Raw genomic sequence first — 17071 nt, forward strand, 5'->3', positions numbered from 1 at the left:
GGGCCAAAGGACCTGTTTACGCACTGTATCTCTTAAAGTAAACCAAAGAACGTTTTTTAGCCAAAGAACAGTGGGAATGTGTGACCCACTCCCTCAGGTTGAACAGAATAAAGTGAATATATTTTAGTTTAAAGATACAGCACGGAAACAGTCCCTTCAATCCAGCGCGTCCACGCCGACCATCGATCACCCGTTCACACTAGTTCTATGGTACCTCACTTTCTCATCCGCTGGTTAGCACTCAACAAAAGCTTCTCACTGCACCACGCCTGACAACTGAACTCAATCAACTAAATTCAAAACTACCGAGACACGGGGGGGGGGGGGGGGGGGGGGGGACATACAGCGCAGAAACAGGCCCTTCGGCCCGCCGGGTCCGCGCCAACCAGTGATCCCTGTTCACTAGCAATAGGCTAATCACTAGGGACAATTTACAATTTTTACCGAAGCCAATAATCCTACGAACCCACACGTCTTTGGGATATGGGAGGAAACCGGAATACCCGGAGGAAACCCACGCAGTCACAGGGAGAATGTGCAAATTCCACACGGACAGTACCCGAGGTCAGGATGGAAACCCTGGTATCTGGCGCCGTGGGGCAGCGGCTCTACCATCTAGGCCACTGTGCCACCCGAGGGAAAAAGCAAAAAAGGGGGTTATGCCGATAGTTTTAAACTGAGGAGGAAGCTTGCCTGGAGCATGAAGACCAGAAATGCATGATTGGGCCGAATGGTCTGTTTGTGTGTAGGAAGGAACTGCAAATGGTGGTTTAAACCAAACATAGACACAAATTGCTGGAGTAACTCAGCGGGACAGGCGGCATGGCCGGATGGAAGGAATGGGTGATGTTTTGGGTCGAGACCCCTCTTTAGATGTCTGTTTTGTGTCAAGTCAATTTTATTTGTATAGCACATTTTAAAACAACCCACGTTGACCAAAGTGCTGTACATCAGTTCAGGTACTAAGAAACGAACATACAGTGGCACACAAACATAACAGCGCATACATAAACAGTTCACAACACCCCCTAAGAGGGCCTCAAACGCTGGGTAGTAGAAACAGGTTTTGAGCCTGGACTTAAAGGAGTCGGTGGTGGGGGCAGTTCTGATGGGGAGAGGGATGCTGTTCCACAGTCTCGGATTGTGTCCAATTGTGTCTTTGCATCCAATGAATAATTCAAACAAAATCCACAAAAATATTTAAAAGAACATTAAAATTGTCATTGAAATGGCTGCAATATTAGAAACAGAATCTGCAGTTTATATTAATAAACTAATTTAAAATATACATTCCTGCTGTAATGTAATAGTTGCATTCCTAGCAAACTTGTGTTAATAAAAAAATCACACGATTAAAAACTGGAAGGGGCGATTTGGGACCACAGTTTGGGGCTGGCACGAACAGTTACAATGCCCCTGCAGAATTTGCAGAATAAAAGTCTCGCTTTTTCGCACAGTCTTCTTTCTTGTAGAATGTTGTGTGTCATTCATGTATAAATGTCGTTAAACTGGCAAGATTACAGAGAAGTTTCTTTTTTTTTTTTTTTAATCTATTTTTATTTTTATTTTCCAGTTCCATACATTCCACAATGATACACATTCTCATTCACCTTAAACCCTCCGTAGTTAACAAATACTGCATATCCCAAAATAAATCATACCACAGGTATTGGAAGCACTAAAAGGATGGGTAATGACTTACTGGACATTTGATCATATCAAAAACTTAACTACACACAAAAACAAAAACAAAAACAACTAAAACCAACATTTGGGGTATACCTCAATAATATTTCATCACTACTTCTGGAGCGGTATGAAATCAAGGAAAATGAGATAGGACACGGAAGTAGGATACAAAGATCCGCTTTAAACAAACGATGGCCGTACGGGCATAATGTACAACATCCATTTTTCCCACCTTTTCAAAAATATTCCCTGTTGCAATCTTAAAGCAAAAGTTATCCTTTCCATTATAAAAATATCATATACAATGTTAATCCAGTCATCCACATTAGGTTTTCCAGGTTTCAACCACTTCCTAGTAATAGCTTCCTGCTGGCAGCACTTAAGATCTGGAAAAGATACTTATCTTTAATAGAAGCATTTTGTACTGGTAAAGCACCAAAATATAAAAACAAATTTAAATGGAATATCCATATAAAAACTTTTTGTAAAACTTTATGAATCTCCTACCAAAATGGGATCACTGATACACAAGACCAAAATATGTGAAAATGGTTTGCCTCAAGACACCCACATTGTCGCCAGCATGAAGAAGAATTTGTGTAATGCCTTTTTTGAACTGGTGTAATAAAAAACCTAATAAGGGTTTTCCAGCAAAACACCTGCCAAACATTTGAACTTGAAGTTTTCCATTGTATCTCACATAAGCTCTCCCAGGATTCTTCCTTTAGAACCAGATTACCTTCCCTTTCCCATTTCTGTTTTACATACAGTGAGTTGCCTTTTCTCTGCCGTAAACCCTTGTATAATTTTGAGATGGTTTTCTGTTTTGAGCCTCCATGGTAAGCATCAATAAATACATTTAACAAAATATTATCCCATTTTACTTCTGCACATTCCTTTTGTATTTGATCTATATAATGGCGAATTTGAAGGTATCTATAGAAATCATCATTATTCAAACCAAATTGCCTCTTCAGATTCTCAAAGCTGTTCAAAATGTGCAATATGATGTCAAACCTTGAGAACTCCATCTTTTAAAACTAGTGTCCTGTCTTTTTGGTACAAAATCTGGATCAAACGTGCACCATCTCAAAACCTTCACAGCATCCCTCAGATGATTTTGGGTAACGACCTTATTCCATACCTTAAGTGATAATCGAATCCATGAGTTTCCCAAATTAATTAACTTATTTGTTAACTCCTTATCTCCGATTGCAGCCTGAATCGGAAATTCCTCTGTTATAGCAATCTCAATCTCCTTCCATCTAGCACAATAGTCGGGGTTGCACCAATAAATTAATGTTCTCAGCTGAGCAGCTGCATAATAGTCTTTCAAGCACGGGAGTGCAACCCCACCTTTATTTTTGGTCTGTTGTAACCCCTGGTATCTGATTCTTGGTCTTTGTCCCTGCCAAATATACCTCGAGATTTGTTTATCCCATTCTTGAAATTGTTGGTCTGATATATCTAGTGGAAGTGATTGAAAGAGATACAACAGCCTCGGTAACATAACCATTTTGACCGATTCAATACGAGATCCAAAATTAAGATAAGGTATTAGGTCCCACCTCCTAATGTCTTCCCTGATCTTATTGTTCAATGGGAGGTAGTTAAGCAAGTGCAGTTTAGTCAGATCTATTGGAATGTTTATTCCCAGATATCTCATGGATTCAGCATCCCACCTCAAATTAAACTTTTCCCTTACTTTTACTGAGGGGCTATATTTGAAACTAAGAATTTGTGTTTTTATAACATTTAACTTATAGCCAGAGAAGGATCCATATCGTTCCAAAACATAAAATAACTGTAATAAAGACTGTTCAGGGTCTGACAAATACACCAATACACATCGGCAAATAAATAAATCTTTTGTTCCCCTCCTTTCATTACTATTCCTTTGATATTATTATTCTGGATAATCCACTGACTCAAAGGTTCGATAAAAACCGCAAATAAAAGGGGGCTGATTGGACATCCCTGTCTTGTTCCTCTTTCTAGCAAAAATGGTTTTGAAACTACTCCGTTAATTTTAATTCTTGCACTTGGGCTATCATAAAGAGCCTGTATTGTTTTAATAAAAGTATTGTGAAATCCAAATCTATCTAAAGCTCTAAGCAAAAAAGACCAATTTACACAATCAAAAGCTTTTTCAGCATCTAACCCAACTAGGACTGCTTCTAAGTTAAATTTTGTTATGTGGTCAATTATGTGCAATGTCCTTCTAATGTTGTCTTGGGTTTGTCTCTCTCAAACAAACCTTGTCTGATCCAGGCTAATAATTTGTGGTAGCAAACAATCTAATCGTTTGGCTAGTATGTGAGTAAAAATTTTGTAATCCTGGTTGAGTACGCTCACTGGCCTAAAATTACTGCATACAGATTTATCTTTTCCCTCTTTCGGAATCAATGAGATTACTGCCTCCTTCCAGGAGGGGGGTATTATGTTCTCTTTGAAAACCCAATTGAAAGTGCGTTGTAACGTAGGGACCAATGAGTCCACCATTACCCGGTACCATTCTGAAGGGAACCCGTCTGGGCCCGGGGCCTTATTTGGTTTAAGATGTACTATAGCAGACCTAACTTCTTTCTCTGTTATTTCAGCTACAAGGGATTTACTCTGTTCACTGGTCAATTTTGGCAAATGAATCTCATTAAAGAAATCCTCCATTTTCTCCCCACTGATTTGAGGTTGTAAATATAATCTTTTGAAATATATATTAAAACAGTGTTGTATTTCCTTCAATTTATAGTGTGTAAAATTAGTTACAGGGTGTTTTATTTTATGAATTGTATTCTCTGCCTGTTGTTTTTTTAGTTTATAGGCTAATAATTTACTGGCTTTTCCTCCCCCATCATAATATTTCTGTTTTACAAAAATCAACTTTTTTTCTATATCTTTTGTATAAATATCATTTATTTCATTCTTCTTCTTCACAAGTAGTTCTCGGATTTTTTGATCATTTGTATCCTTATGGTTTTGTTCCAGTTGTTTCAGTTCCACTTGCAGCCGATCTAACTTTTCATGTCTAGATTTCTTTATGTGAGCACTGTATCCTATTATCTTGCCCCGAAGCACCGCTTTACATGCATCCCACAGTATCAGAGGTGAAACTTTGTCATTGTCATTTAGTTCCAGATACTCTGTAATATCGTTCTTAATCTGTTCTTTCATATGAGTCAGTACATATGTATTTAATCTCCATAAAGTGTCTCTTTGATACCGATCAAGAAGTAGTTTTAAATACACAGGACTATGATCTGAAAGGTCCATGCTCCCCACCTCGCAGCTTACAACCCTATGAAGGTCTTTTCCAAAGGTAAGAAAATAATCAATCCGAGAATATGCCAAATGTGGATTAGAAAAATATGTGTAGTCTCGTTTTGACAAACATCAATTAATCCAATATCCTTCATTGCCAAATTAATTTTTTAATTTATCAATTTCGGCTGAGCTATATGAACATTTGAAGAGTCCAGTTTAGGATTTAATCTAACATTAAGATCCCCCCCCCACAGATTAATACTCCCTGGGTTTCAGATATTATCAAATCAAACACTTGTTTAAAAAATTTCCAATCCGAGTTGGGAGGAGCGTAAATATTAAACAGAGTAACCAATGAGCCGCCTAAATTACCTCTCATGAAGATATATCTCCCCTCTGGATCTCTCTTTTCAAAGGTGGGATCAAAACTTATATTGCTAGAGATTAATATTGCCACCCCCTCCTATGACCAGCACTATATGATGAGGAGTACTGATGTTTAAAGCCCAGTCGTTTTAGTTTAGCATGCTCTGTTTCAGACAGGTGTGTTTCTTGTAGAAAGGCCACCTCGACTCTATCTCTCTTTATTTTGGTTAATATCTTGCTTCTCTTAATAGGATTGATAAGGCCATTCACATTATAAGTTACTATTTTAACTGCTTGCATTTAGTGTCCAACAAGTAGAAGAAATAAAAGTATATAAACCATACCAGCTCCAGTATCCATGCACGAAACAGCCCCCAAAAACAACTACAAAACAAAAACACAATAATAACACTAAAGTAAATAAATGGACTTCCAACTGTGGGGTCCTGATTTTGACCCTATTAAAGCCCTGATGGTGAGAGGGCTTTGAGGTGTTGCCTCTCCCCCTGACAGGTGGGAGAGGGCCGTCTTCTAACGGTGGCTCTTCCGTTCCAAAGCTGTCCATCTATCCGGCTACCCGGTTAGAAGAGTCCACCCGAAATATACGTAATATCCGTGTTCATAGCCTATACCATGCTCGTTTAATGTAACGAGTAAAAACAAGGCCTTAAAGTCTGTCCTCCGATGGGAGACGGGTCCTGAAACTCCCCAACATCAAAACTCGACTCACCCGCTTCCTTTGGTCACCTCTGCCATTCAAACCTTTCGGTTCAGTCATTATCCCGAGTCCTGGCGTCTAAAAGCCTGTAACTTTTCCTTGAAATCCACTTTCCTGACCGTTCTCTCCCGGTTCCCCGGTCTCCCGGCACTACGCCAAGTGAGATGCTGGATCCGCTCCAAAAGGGACTCCGGGTGTTTGATGACCGACACCGGGAGTCCCCTCTTCGCCATATCCTCTGTCGCCTCCTCCGCCGATCCATATACCACTGTTCCCTCCTGGTAGAAAACTCTTAACTTGGCCGGAAATGGAGTTTGAAATCTGATTTTCTTCTCCTTCAGGATTCTTTTCGCTTCAGTGTATTCCCTCCGTTTTTTTAACACATCTGGCGCATAATCGTGATCCAGGTTAACTCTCTTCTCGAGGTATTGAAATCCTCTATGCTGCCAGGCCAGTCTAAGCAGCTCCTCTTTCATCCTGTAACTTGACAACTTGGCCACCATGGACCTCGGTCGGGCATCCCCGGGCGGCTTCGACATCAGAGCTCGGTGCGCTCTCTCTACCCGTCATTTAAAGGCGGCCGGGAGCCTCAGTCCTTCCCGCAACAAACTTTCCACAAAATCCACCATTGACGGGGAGTTCTCCTCTGCTCCCTCTTTAACTCCATGAATTTGGATATTTTCACGTCTGGAGCGGCTCTCTATATCCGTCAATTTGGCATCTAGGTATATTTGGAGTTGCAGCAGCTCCGTCACCACGTCCTCTGCCACCTGTAGCCTGTTTTCAGCCGCATCAATCCTCTCTTCCGCCTCCCCGATTCTGGTGTTCGTCTTAGTAATTTCTTCCCGAATTCCGTTCAGCTGCTCACTATTGTCCTTTCTAAACTCTCTCAACTCTTTCAATATGAGGCTGAGGTCCGCTCTCTCTCGTTCCTTATCTGGGTGCATTTGCTTATCATCGTCCACCCTTGCACTGCTAGCTGAGGAGGCTCGGCTAGGCCCTTCCCCCTCACCATCGAAAAACTCCATCTGCGTCGACTTTTTACTCTTTCCTCTAGGCATAATCCTGACCCACAATATTTACGAAACTGCAACAAAAGTTTTGGAAATATTCGAGTTGTAGTGGGTAAATATTAACTCAAAATGTCGGGAGCTCTTACCCTAATCTGCCATCTCGTGGCTCGTTCAACCGGAAGTCCGATTACAGAGAAGTTTCACAAAGATGTTGCCAGGACTTGAGGGCCTGAGCAATAGGGAGAGGTTGAACAGGCTCGGACTTTATTCCTTGGAGCGCAAGAGGATGAGGTGTCACCTTATGATGATGTATACGATCCTGAGGGGAATAGCTAGGGTAGAGGTACAGAGTCCTTTACTCAGATTCGGGGAATCAAGAACCAGAGGACATAGATTTAAGGTGAGACTGGGGAAAGATTTCACAGGAACGTGAGGGGTCACTTTTTTTTATACAAAGGGTGGTAGGTACATGGAATGAGCTGTCTTCCTATTGAGGGAGTGCAGCGCATGTTCACGAGGTTAATTCCCGGGATGGCGGGACTGTCATATGATGAAAGAATGGAGCTGCAGGGCTGGTATTCACTGGGATTTAGAAGGATGAGCGGAGGTCTTCATATCATATCATATCATATATATACAGCGCGGAAACAGGCCTTTTCGGCCCACCAAGTCCGCGCCGGCCAGCGATCCCCGCACATTAACACTATCCTACACACACTAGGGACAACTTTTTACATTTACCCAGTCAAATTAACCTACATACCCGTACGTCTTTGGAGTGTGGGAGGAAACCGAAGATCTCGGAGAAAACCCACGCAGGTCACGGGGAGAACGTACAAACTCCTTACAGTACAGCACCGGTAGTCAGGATCGAACCTGAGTCTCCGGAGCTGCATTCGCTGTAAAGCAGCAACTCTACCGCTGCGCTACCGTGCCTTATAGAAACACATAAAATTATGAAGGGATTGGACACGCTGGATGCAGGAAACATGTTCCCGGTGTTGGGGCAGTCCAGAACCAGGGGTCACACACAGTTTAAGAATAAGGGGTCGGCCATTTAGAACTGAGATGAGGAAAAACCTTTTTCACCCAGAGAGTTGTGAATCTGTAGATTCACCAGATATGTTCAAGAGAGAGTTAGATAGAGCTCCAGGGGCCAGCGGAACCAAGGGATATGGGGAGAAGGCAGGAACAGGGCACTGATTGTGGATGATCAGCAATGACCACATTGAATGGCGGTCCTGGCTCAAAGGGCCGAATGGCCTCCTCCTGCAGCTATTGTCTATTTATCAATGTATCCCATCTTGTCCCCCTCCCCTCAACCTCTCCTCTTCTGCCTGCCCTCCTTTCCCACCCCTCCTCCCTCCTCCCATCCCACCCCTCACCCCCCCCTCCTCATTTTCCCCGTCACTTCTCCTCCCTCCCCCCCCCCCCCCCATAACCCGCCCTTCCCCTTTTTCCTCCCTCTTCCCTGTCCAGGTTGGGACCAGGTCGCGTCTCCATGGAGACGGGCCCCGCCGTTGCCCCCCCCTCTCCCCCTCCTCCGGTCGCCATGGTTACTCACCCCCTCTCCCCGCTTCCTGCTCCAGCGCCGTCCCGCCCGCACGCCCAACCACAAGTCACTGGCCGGCGCCACTATTCCGCCCCGTCGCACCCGACACGTGACACCAGATCGCTATTCACCCGCCCAGACACGTGACACCAGACCCCATTCACCCGCCCCGACACGTGACACCAGACCTAATTCACCCGCCCCGATAAGTGACACCAATCCTATTTCACCCGCCCCCGACACGTGGCACCAGATCTCCATTCAACTCGCCCCCGACACGTGACAGTTGTCTCCGTCCACACCCCCTTTCCCCCCGGCACGTGACAGGAGCAGGGAGGTTCAGCTGCAGTTGTACAGGGCCTTGGTGAGACCGCACCTGGAGTATTGTGTACAGTTTTGGTCTCCTAATCTGAGGAAAGACATTCTAGCCTTAGAGGGAGTACAGAGAAGGTTCACCAGATTGATCCCTGGGATGGCAGGACTTTCATATGAAGAAAGACTGGATAGACTGGGCTTGTACTCGCTGGAATTTAGAAGACTGAGGGGGGATCTTATCGAAACATATAAAATTCTTATGGGGTTGGAGAGGCTAGATGCGGGAAGATTGTTCCCGATGTTGGGGAAGTCCAGAACTAGGGGTCACAGCTTAAGGATGAGGGTGAAGTCTTTTAGGACCGAGATGAGAAAACATTTCTTCACACAGAGAGTGGTGAGTCTGTGGAATTCTCTGCCACAGAAGGTAGTTGAGGCCAGTTCATTGGCTATATTTAAGAGGGAGTTAGATGTGGCCCTTGTGGCTAAAGGGATCGGGGGGTATGGAGAGAAGGCAGGTACAGGTTACTGAGCTGGATGATCAGCCATGATCATATTGAATGGCGGTGCAGGCTCGTAGGGCTGAATGGCCTCCTCCTGCACCTATTTTCTATGTTTCTAACAGGCTCATCTGACCACCCGCCCACGGCACGTGACAGCAGAGTGACGTAACTCAGGGCGCTCGCATTGTCCTGCCCTCCGCACGTGACAAGGGCCCCCGCTCCCCGAGTCTCATCCCTGCTTCAAAGATTGGCAACTCTTTGAAGCTTTGGTCATGGGGATGAACATAAGTTGCAGAAGTGAAGTTCCAGGAAGTTATCCACAGTGCCATTCAACAAAACAGTTGTGTTTATTTCTAAATCATTCTGTTCAGTGAAAAGGGATAGAAAAACAGCCGTGTTTAAACGTGTTCATTCATTAAAAAATCTCCTGGGAGCCCTTGACTTGGTCACCCAACCTACGCCTGGACTGACAGTGGGAGCTTCACATGTTTCAGTGTCCCATCTGCAAAGACCACAGCACTCACTTTGTCCAACTGATTGGTGAGGCTGCACTCGAGAATATTATGTTCAAAAGGACACAAAGTGTTGGAGTAACTCAACGGGTTACAAGTGATAGAAGCAGAATTGGGACATTTAGATTTAGAGATACAGCGCAGAAACAGGCCCTTCGGCCCACCGGCTCCGCGCAGCACATTAACATTATTCTTCCACCCATTAGGAACAATTTTTACATTTGCCCAGCCAATTAACCTACAAACCCGTACGTCTTTGGAGTGTGGGAGGAAACCGAAGATCTCGGAGAAAACCCACGCAGGTCACTGGGAGAATGTACAAACTCCGAACAGTACAGCACCCGTAGTCAGGATCAAACCTGAGTCTCCGGCGCTGCATTCGCTGTAAGGCAGCAACTCTACCGCTGCGCCACCATTTGGCCTATTGTCTACTCCGCCATTCAATTATGGCTGATCTATCTCCCTCCTAACCCTATTCTCCTGCCTTCTCCCCATAACCTCTGATACCCGAAATAATCAAGAATCTATCTATTTCTGCCGTAAAAAACATCCACTGATGGCCTCCACAGCCATCTGTGGCAAAGAATTCCACAGACTCATTACCCTCTGGCAAAATGAAAATCCTGCTCATCTCCTTCCTAAAAGAACATTCTTCAATTCTGAGGCTATGACCTCTAGACCTAGACTCTCCCACTGGTGGAAACATCATCTCCACTATATCCAAGCCTTACATTATTTACTACGTTTTGATGAGGTCCCCCCGCATTCTTCTAAACTCCAGCGAGCACAGGCCCAGTGCAGTCAAACGCTCATCAGGCAGCATCTCTGGAGAACATGGATAGGCGACGTTTCGGACTCAATCCGAAATGTCACCTATTGAGGTTCTCCGGTGATGCTGCCTACTCAATTATTCAAATATTCCTTACACCAAGTCAAGCCTGATGCACCAATTAAGTCATACAGTGTGGAAACGGGCCCAACAGCCCAACTTGCCCATCTCAACGAACATGCCCCATCTACACTAGTCCGACCTGCCCCACATTTGGTCCACGACCCTCTGAACCTTTCCTATCCATGTTCCTGTCCAACTGTCTTTTAAACTTTAGATATACAGCGTCAGGGTTCAATCCTGACTACGGGTGCCGTCTGCACAGAGTTTGTACATTCTCAGTGTGACCGCATGGGTTTCCTCCAGGTGATCTGGTTTCCACCCACATTTCAAGACGTGCAGATTTGTAGGTTAATTGGCTCCGTTAAGAAATTTAAAACGTCCCCATTGTGTATGATAGTGTTGATGGTAATGGTCATAGTGTTGATGGTTCGGCACGGACTAGGTGGGCTGAAGGGCCTGTTTCCGATCTGCACCTCTGAAATGAACTAAACTATACGAAACTAAGTCCATCCAATGGAGCGGATGTCACTGGAGTTTAACAATTCACCTGAACGTCAGCATCTCATTCTCACAGCACCCCACAGGGATGGTCACCCTTGGTAAACGTAAATTTCCTGAGCAGTCTGTGACCCATAGCACTGTGGACATAGTGCTATATTTAAACCCCACAGCGCTGTGCCCATAGTATACTGCCCAAGCTGCTGAATGCGGACGTTTTCTGTTTTTTTGTTGGCAGTATATGCTCAGTCTCACATTCCAATCACCCAATCAACTGGATGAAGTAAAAAAAAACACAGATCCTGAAAATCCGAATGGAAAGACCATTCATCGTCCTCGCAACATGGACCCACTACAGTTCACATACCGTCCGAACAGGTCCACGGATGATGCGGTCTCCCAGGTTCTGCACACCGCTCTCTCTCATCTGGACAGCCAGGGGGGCTATGTGATGATGCTGTTCATTGACTTTAGTTCAGCTTTTAACACAATAGTCCCCAGCAGACTGGCTGAGAAGCTGCTGGAACTGGGGATTAGCACCCCTCTGTGTGCCTGGGTCCTGGATTTTCTCACCGCCAGGCCCCAAGTGGTCAGGATGGGGGAACACACATCTAGCTCCCTCAGTCTGAACATAGGATCCCCCCATGGTTACGTCCTTAGCCCCCTACTGTACTCCCTGTACATACATGATTATGGGGCCAGGTTCAGCTCAAACTCCATCATCAAGTTTGCTGATGACACTGTGGTGGTGGGCTGGATCTCCGACAACGATGAGAAGGCCTACCGGGAGGAGGTGGCTGATCTGGCACTCTAGTGTCAGGACAATAGCCTCCTCTTGAATGTCACTAAAACTAAGGAGCTGATTGTGGACTTTAGAAGAGCTAAACATCCAAGGACGTACACGGTACTGGAGATAAATGGGTCTACTGTGGATAGGGTGAGCAGTTTTAAACACTTGGGAGTCCACATTACAGAGGATCTGACGTGGGCAACGCACATTGCCGCACTGGTGGGTCAGGCAAAGCAACGCCTTTACCACGTTAGACAGCTGAGGAAATTCAGAGTGTCTCTGGGGATCCTTCATTGCTTCTACTCTGGGGCTGTAGAGAGCATCCTGTCCGGCAACATTACCGTCGGTTTGGGAACAGCTCTGCCCAGGACAGGATGGCCCTGCAGAGAGTAGTGCGTTCGGCAGAACGCACCATGGGAACTACACTCGTCCCCCTGCAGGACCTATACATCAGGAGGTGCAGATCCAGAGCAAGCAAGATCATGAGGGGCCCCTGTAAGGGCTCAAATTCAGCGTAGCCATGTGGGTTTTATTGCAGGGGTATAAAAAAGGTGTAAAAGCTCCAGCTCGATTATGTTGCCAGGACATCCTGTTTATGGCTAAGGGTATCCTTTGATATGTGCAACTGGCTTTAAGGCTTTGATGGTTAGCCATCCTTTGAAGTGTTAAGAAGAACAACTTGCCGTATGGACTGCCCTTTGTTCCCAAGAAAGAAGAGGTCACGATGGACACAATGGACACGGAGGTCCCGAAAGAAACATAAAGATTTATAGGACATTGTAAAACTTGCCATATAAGGTAGCAACAGGAAATGTACTGGCACATGTATTTCGGGTATAAATATGTGTAATTGTTAGCATTCGGAGAGAGACTACACTGGCTTCCTAAGCGTTTCTAAATGCTTCGGTTTCTAGACTCTCTCCCACCTGGGTGAGTAGAATAAAGAGGTTAAACGAATTCGGTTGTTTTTTCTAATAGGCCAGACTACAACATTTGGCGTAGTCGGCAGGATCTCTTTGGCACCGTCAACCACGAACGACTAAGCGGCATCGGTGGCTGAAACACGTCCGAAGGGGACAGAGTGCACTTCTCGACCGTTGTTCGAGACTCCGGACGTTGACGTTTTTCAGACACTGAAGTCCCTCGTTTGGGGTTGATTTCGTGTTCAACTGAGATTCACGGACGAACCGATAAGGAAAAGGACAAGGATAAGGATAAGGATAAGGTTCCGGATTTGGAAGGTAAGGGGCGGTCACTCTTGTTGTCATTGTCTTGGTCTGGGTGCAATTAATATTTATTGGTAATATTTATTGGTAGTATTTATTGGTAACATATTTTCAGGTAATTGGCAATCAGACATATGGGACAGTCTTTGGATAAGAGTGATGGCGGTGCCCCGGTACAACACATGTGTTATTTATTTATTTGATTCGTTAATGAAAAGATTGGGAAACGAGGCCTGGCCAGTAGGAGGTACATGGAATGTCGAGACTATCAAAGAGGGGGTGCAGAAGCGCCATCAGGAGTCGAGGGAGCGAAGTTGGAGGGAAAATGCAAGTAGTAGAGGGATATCAGTGTGTGATAGGTTGGGAATACCGAAAACATGCGATATTTTGCAAGCGGAATGTAAGGTGTATGATCTAAGACTTGACCGTGATACCCGAGCTTGAGATGAATTTAAACCCGGTACCAAAGGGATATATCCCGCCCAACAACAACAAAAGTCAGAGTCCGAACCACTGGAAGGCATAGCGTCTATATTAGGTAATCAGGAATCCGAGGGTGACGAGGAACCCTGACGTATCCGATCCCCACAGCCCCACAGGCAGAGCCACCGGCTGCGGTGGTGCCAGTCCCGGTTCTACTCTCCCGCCAGGATATTCGGGACTACCCCCCCAATTATGAGGCAGCATCAGGGAATATGGATAGGTCCCAGACAACCGTTGGTGAAAGGGTTAGGTTGCGCCACGGACAAGAATCCGCACGATCGGCGCTAGAGATTGAGGATACTGCCCACCCTTGCTTTTTTCAGTACACCTCATGCTGCCCAGCAGGTTGAATTATTTGCCCTCACACGGGCCTGCCACCTTTGCGCTGACCAATGTGCTAATATTTACACCGACTCACGATATGCTTTTGGGGTTGCACATGATTTTGGTACCCTGTGGCAGCACAGGGGCTTTTTGACTGCAGCAGGCACTCCTATTAAAAATGCCCTGTTTGTCCGAAATCTACTAGCGAGTTTAACACTCCTGAAAATCTTGGCTGTCATTAAATGTAATTCGCATACATCTGTCAAGGATCCCATTTCTTTCGGGAATGCATTGACTGACACATTGGTACGCACAGAAGCCCTGACCCCTACCATTTTAGTTTCTTCAGGGAACAACAGCAGTTTTCTGCAACTATCGCTATGCCCAGTGTTTCAGAATTCTGCCAGCTTCAGGGGGACGCCCCCGAGGCTGAGAGACAACAGTGGAGCCAGGATGGGTGTTCCCCTCGCGAATCTAACTCGCTTTGGGTTACTGCCTCTGGCAAAGTTTGTGTCCCTAACGCGCTTTTACCTGTTTTGTTGCATTATGTGCACTCTCTTACCTATGCTGGTAAGAGGGGAATGTTGGATGTAATAAATGCTACATGGTATCACCCCAAAATACATTGGGGTTTACAAATTGATTTTATTGAATTGCCACGTGTACATAGTTATAAGTATTGCTTAGTTATTGTTGATGTGTTTAGCTGATGGATTGATTTTGCTATTGATGTTGCTATTTTGCTATTGTTACTCCTGCTATTAGGGGAAGTGCACTCAAGAATTATATGGTATTGTGGTCAATCTGTATTTACTCCATGACATTTATGTAAAGACGATCAGATGATGTGCAGAGGAGACAAAGGCACAATACCCTGGAAGGCAGAAAGAATAGGACCCTGCTCAGGATAGTTTAATGGTTTAATAAGACCAGAGCTAAACAATTGAGAGACCAAGCCTATTGGGTTGTAACCTGTGGACATGCTTTGTGCCAGTTTAATTTCCAATGCCTGACAGATGAATTTAGTTTTCCATGTAAGAAGCAGCAGCCGTATCAGGGTCGATCTAGACGAACTCGAGGGTTACATCAGTCGTCCCTACGAGAGGAGATGAGGGGAAGAATAGACTGGGAAAAATTGGAGGTTACATGGGAATTTTGTTTTTGTCTTTCAGTCCAGATATTTTAAAATTCATGTTACAAGTTGACAAAACTTTTAATCAGGCGTAGCAACTTCATGGTGAACTATTTTATGGATAACACCTTTCCTTACTCCTATTCTGTGCACGCTTTACTATTGACTTATTTACTGCCTAGTATTGAGAGCGATAACCATTTGCTCGGAGGGTGAGCTGGTGCTTTAGAACACCAGGTCTGCCCGGTTCTTTTTTAATCACTCACAGAGCCCTGGCCCCAATAATTGGTGTACGGATTATGATAACCGACCAGATGACTGTGGATTTCAATGTTTTAATGGGTGGTCCTTGAGACCCTATCTTAATCAAACACAGGAGAATTGGCCCCGGATACAAGTTAATTCTCCTCATGACTCTCCAGAAACACCAATAAATACAACTTGTTTCTGTAGAATGGGATCTAAACCAAATGAAGTTAGCCTGTCTGTGGGATTCAGCACATGCACCCATTTCAGTACTGCAGTTCCCCCAAGACCTCTTAATGGGACTTACTTAATATGTGGGAGCTGGGCATATGTCTGGTTACCAAGACTTTCACCACGGTATGATCAGGGGTCTTATGAGACCTGGACAGGGTGATGTTATCTAGCTTTTGTAATCCCACATTTACGAATCATAAATCATCCTCTACAGCATCCAGAGTGGAGCTCTAAACGAGCTGTATCGGAGTTTGAGGGGTTTTGGTGGCTAATATTCCCGAGATGGGGAACCGCTCGGGCGGGAACTGAAATTTGAAACTTAGCTAGTGCCCTGGAACAATTAGCAAATTGTACCGCTGATGGACTGTACGAGACTCAGGAACAAATAGGCCAGTTAACAACTGAAATGATAGCCCTGCGTCTTGTCGCTCTCCAGAATCGTATGGCTCTAGATTTCCTGCTAGCCGAGAGAGGGGGTACCTGTGCTATGATAGGGCAAGAATGTTGTACATTTGTACCAGATGTATCCTCTAATATCACCAATATCGCGGGGCATGTGAAGGAGGTTATTGAAAGAGCATTTAGCGTTTGAGCCCTCTGAGGGGGCGCTGTGAACTGTTTATGTATGTGCTGTTATGTTTGTGTGCCATTGTATGTTTGTTCTTAGTACCTGAACTGATGTACAGCGCTTTGGTCAATGTGGGTTGTTTTTAGATGTGTTATACAAATAAAATTGACTTGACTTGACTAAGAAAATAGGGGCAGATTTAGCCCAAGATCGAATTAATGCTTCAGGATGGGATTGGTTTGGTTTAGGATATTTGTGGGGGCCGATTCTCCATTATGGCAGTATCATTGCGTTAATTGTTGTGATTCTGTTAATCTGTTATTGCTTCGGCCCATGTATATGCCAAATATTTGTCAATCAACCACTTTAAAAGTCTCTGATTATAGTATAATCAAAGAGGGGATGTAAGGGCTCAAATTCAGCATAGCCATGTGGGTTTTATTGCAGGGGTGTAAAAAAGGTGTAAAAGCTCCAGCTCGATTATGTTGCCAGGACATCCTGTTTATGGCTAAGGGTATCCTTTGATATGGGCAACTGGCTTTAAGGCTTTGATGGTTAGCCATCCTTTGAAGTGTTAAGAAGAACAACTTGCCATATGGACTGCCCTTTGTTCCCAAGAAAGAAGAGGTCACGATGGACACAATGGACACGGAGGTCCCGAAAGACACATAAAGATTTATAGGACATTGTAAAACTTGCCATATAAGGTAGCAACAGGAAATGTACTGGCACATGTATTTCGGGTATAAATA

The sequence above is a fragment of the Rhinoraja longicauda genome, chromosome 19, assembly GCF_053455715.1.
Source record: "Rhinoraja longicauda isolate Sanriku21f chromosome 19, sRhiLon1.1, whole genome shotgun sequence".
Lineage (NCBI taxonomy): Eukaryota > Metazoa > Chordata > Chondrichthyes > Rajiformes > Arhynchobatidae > Rhinoraja > Rhinoraja longicauda.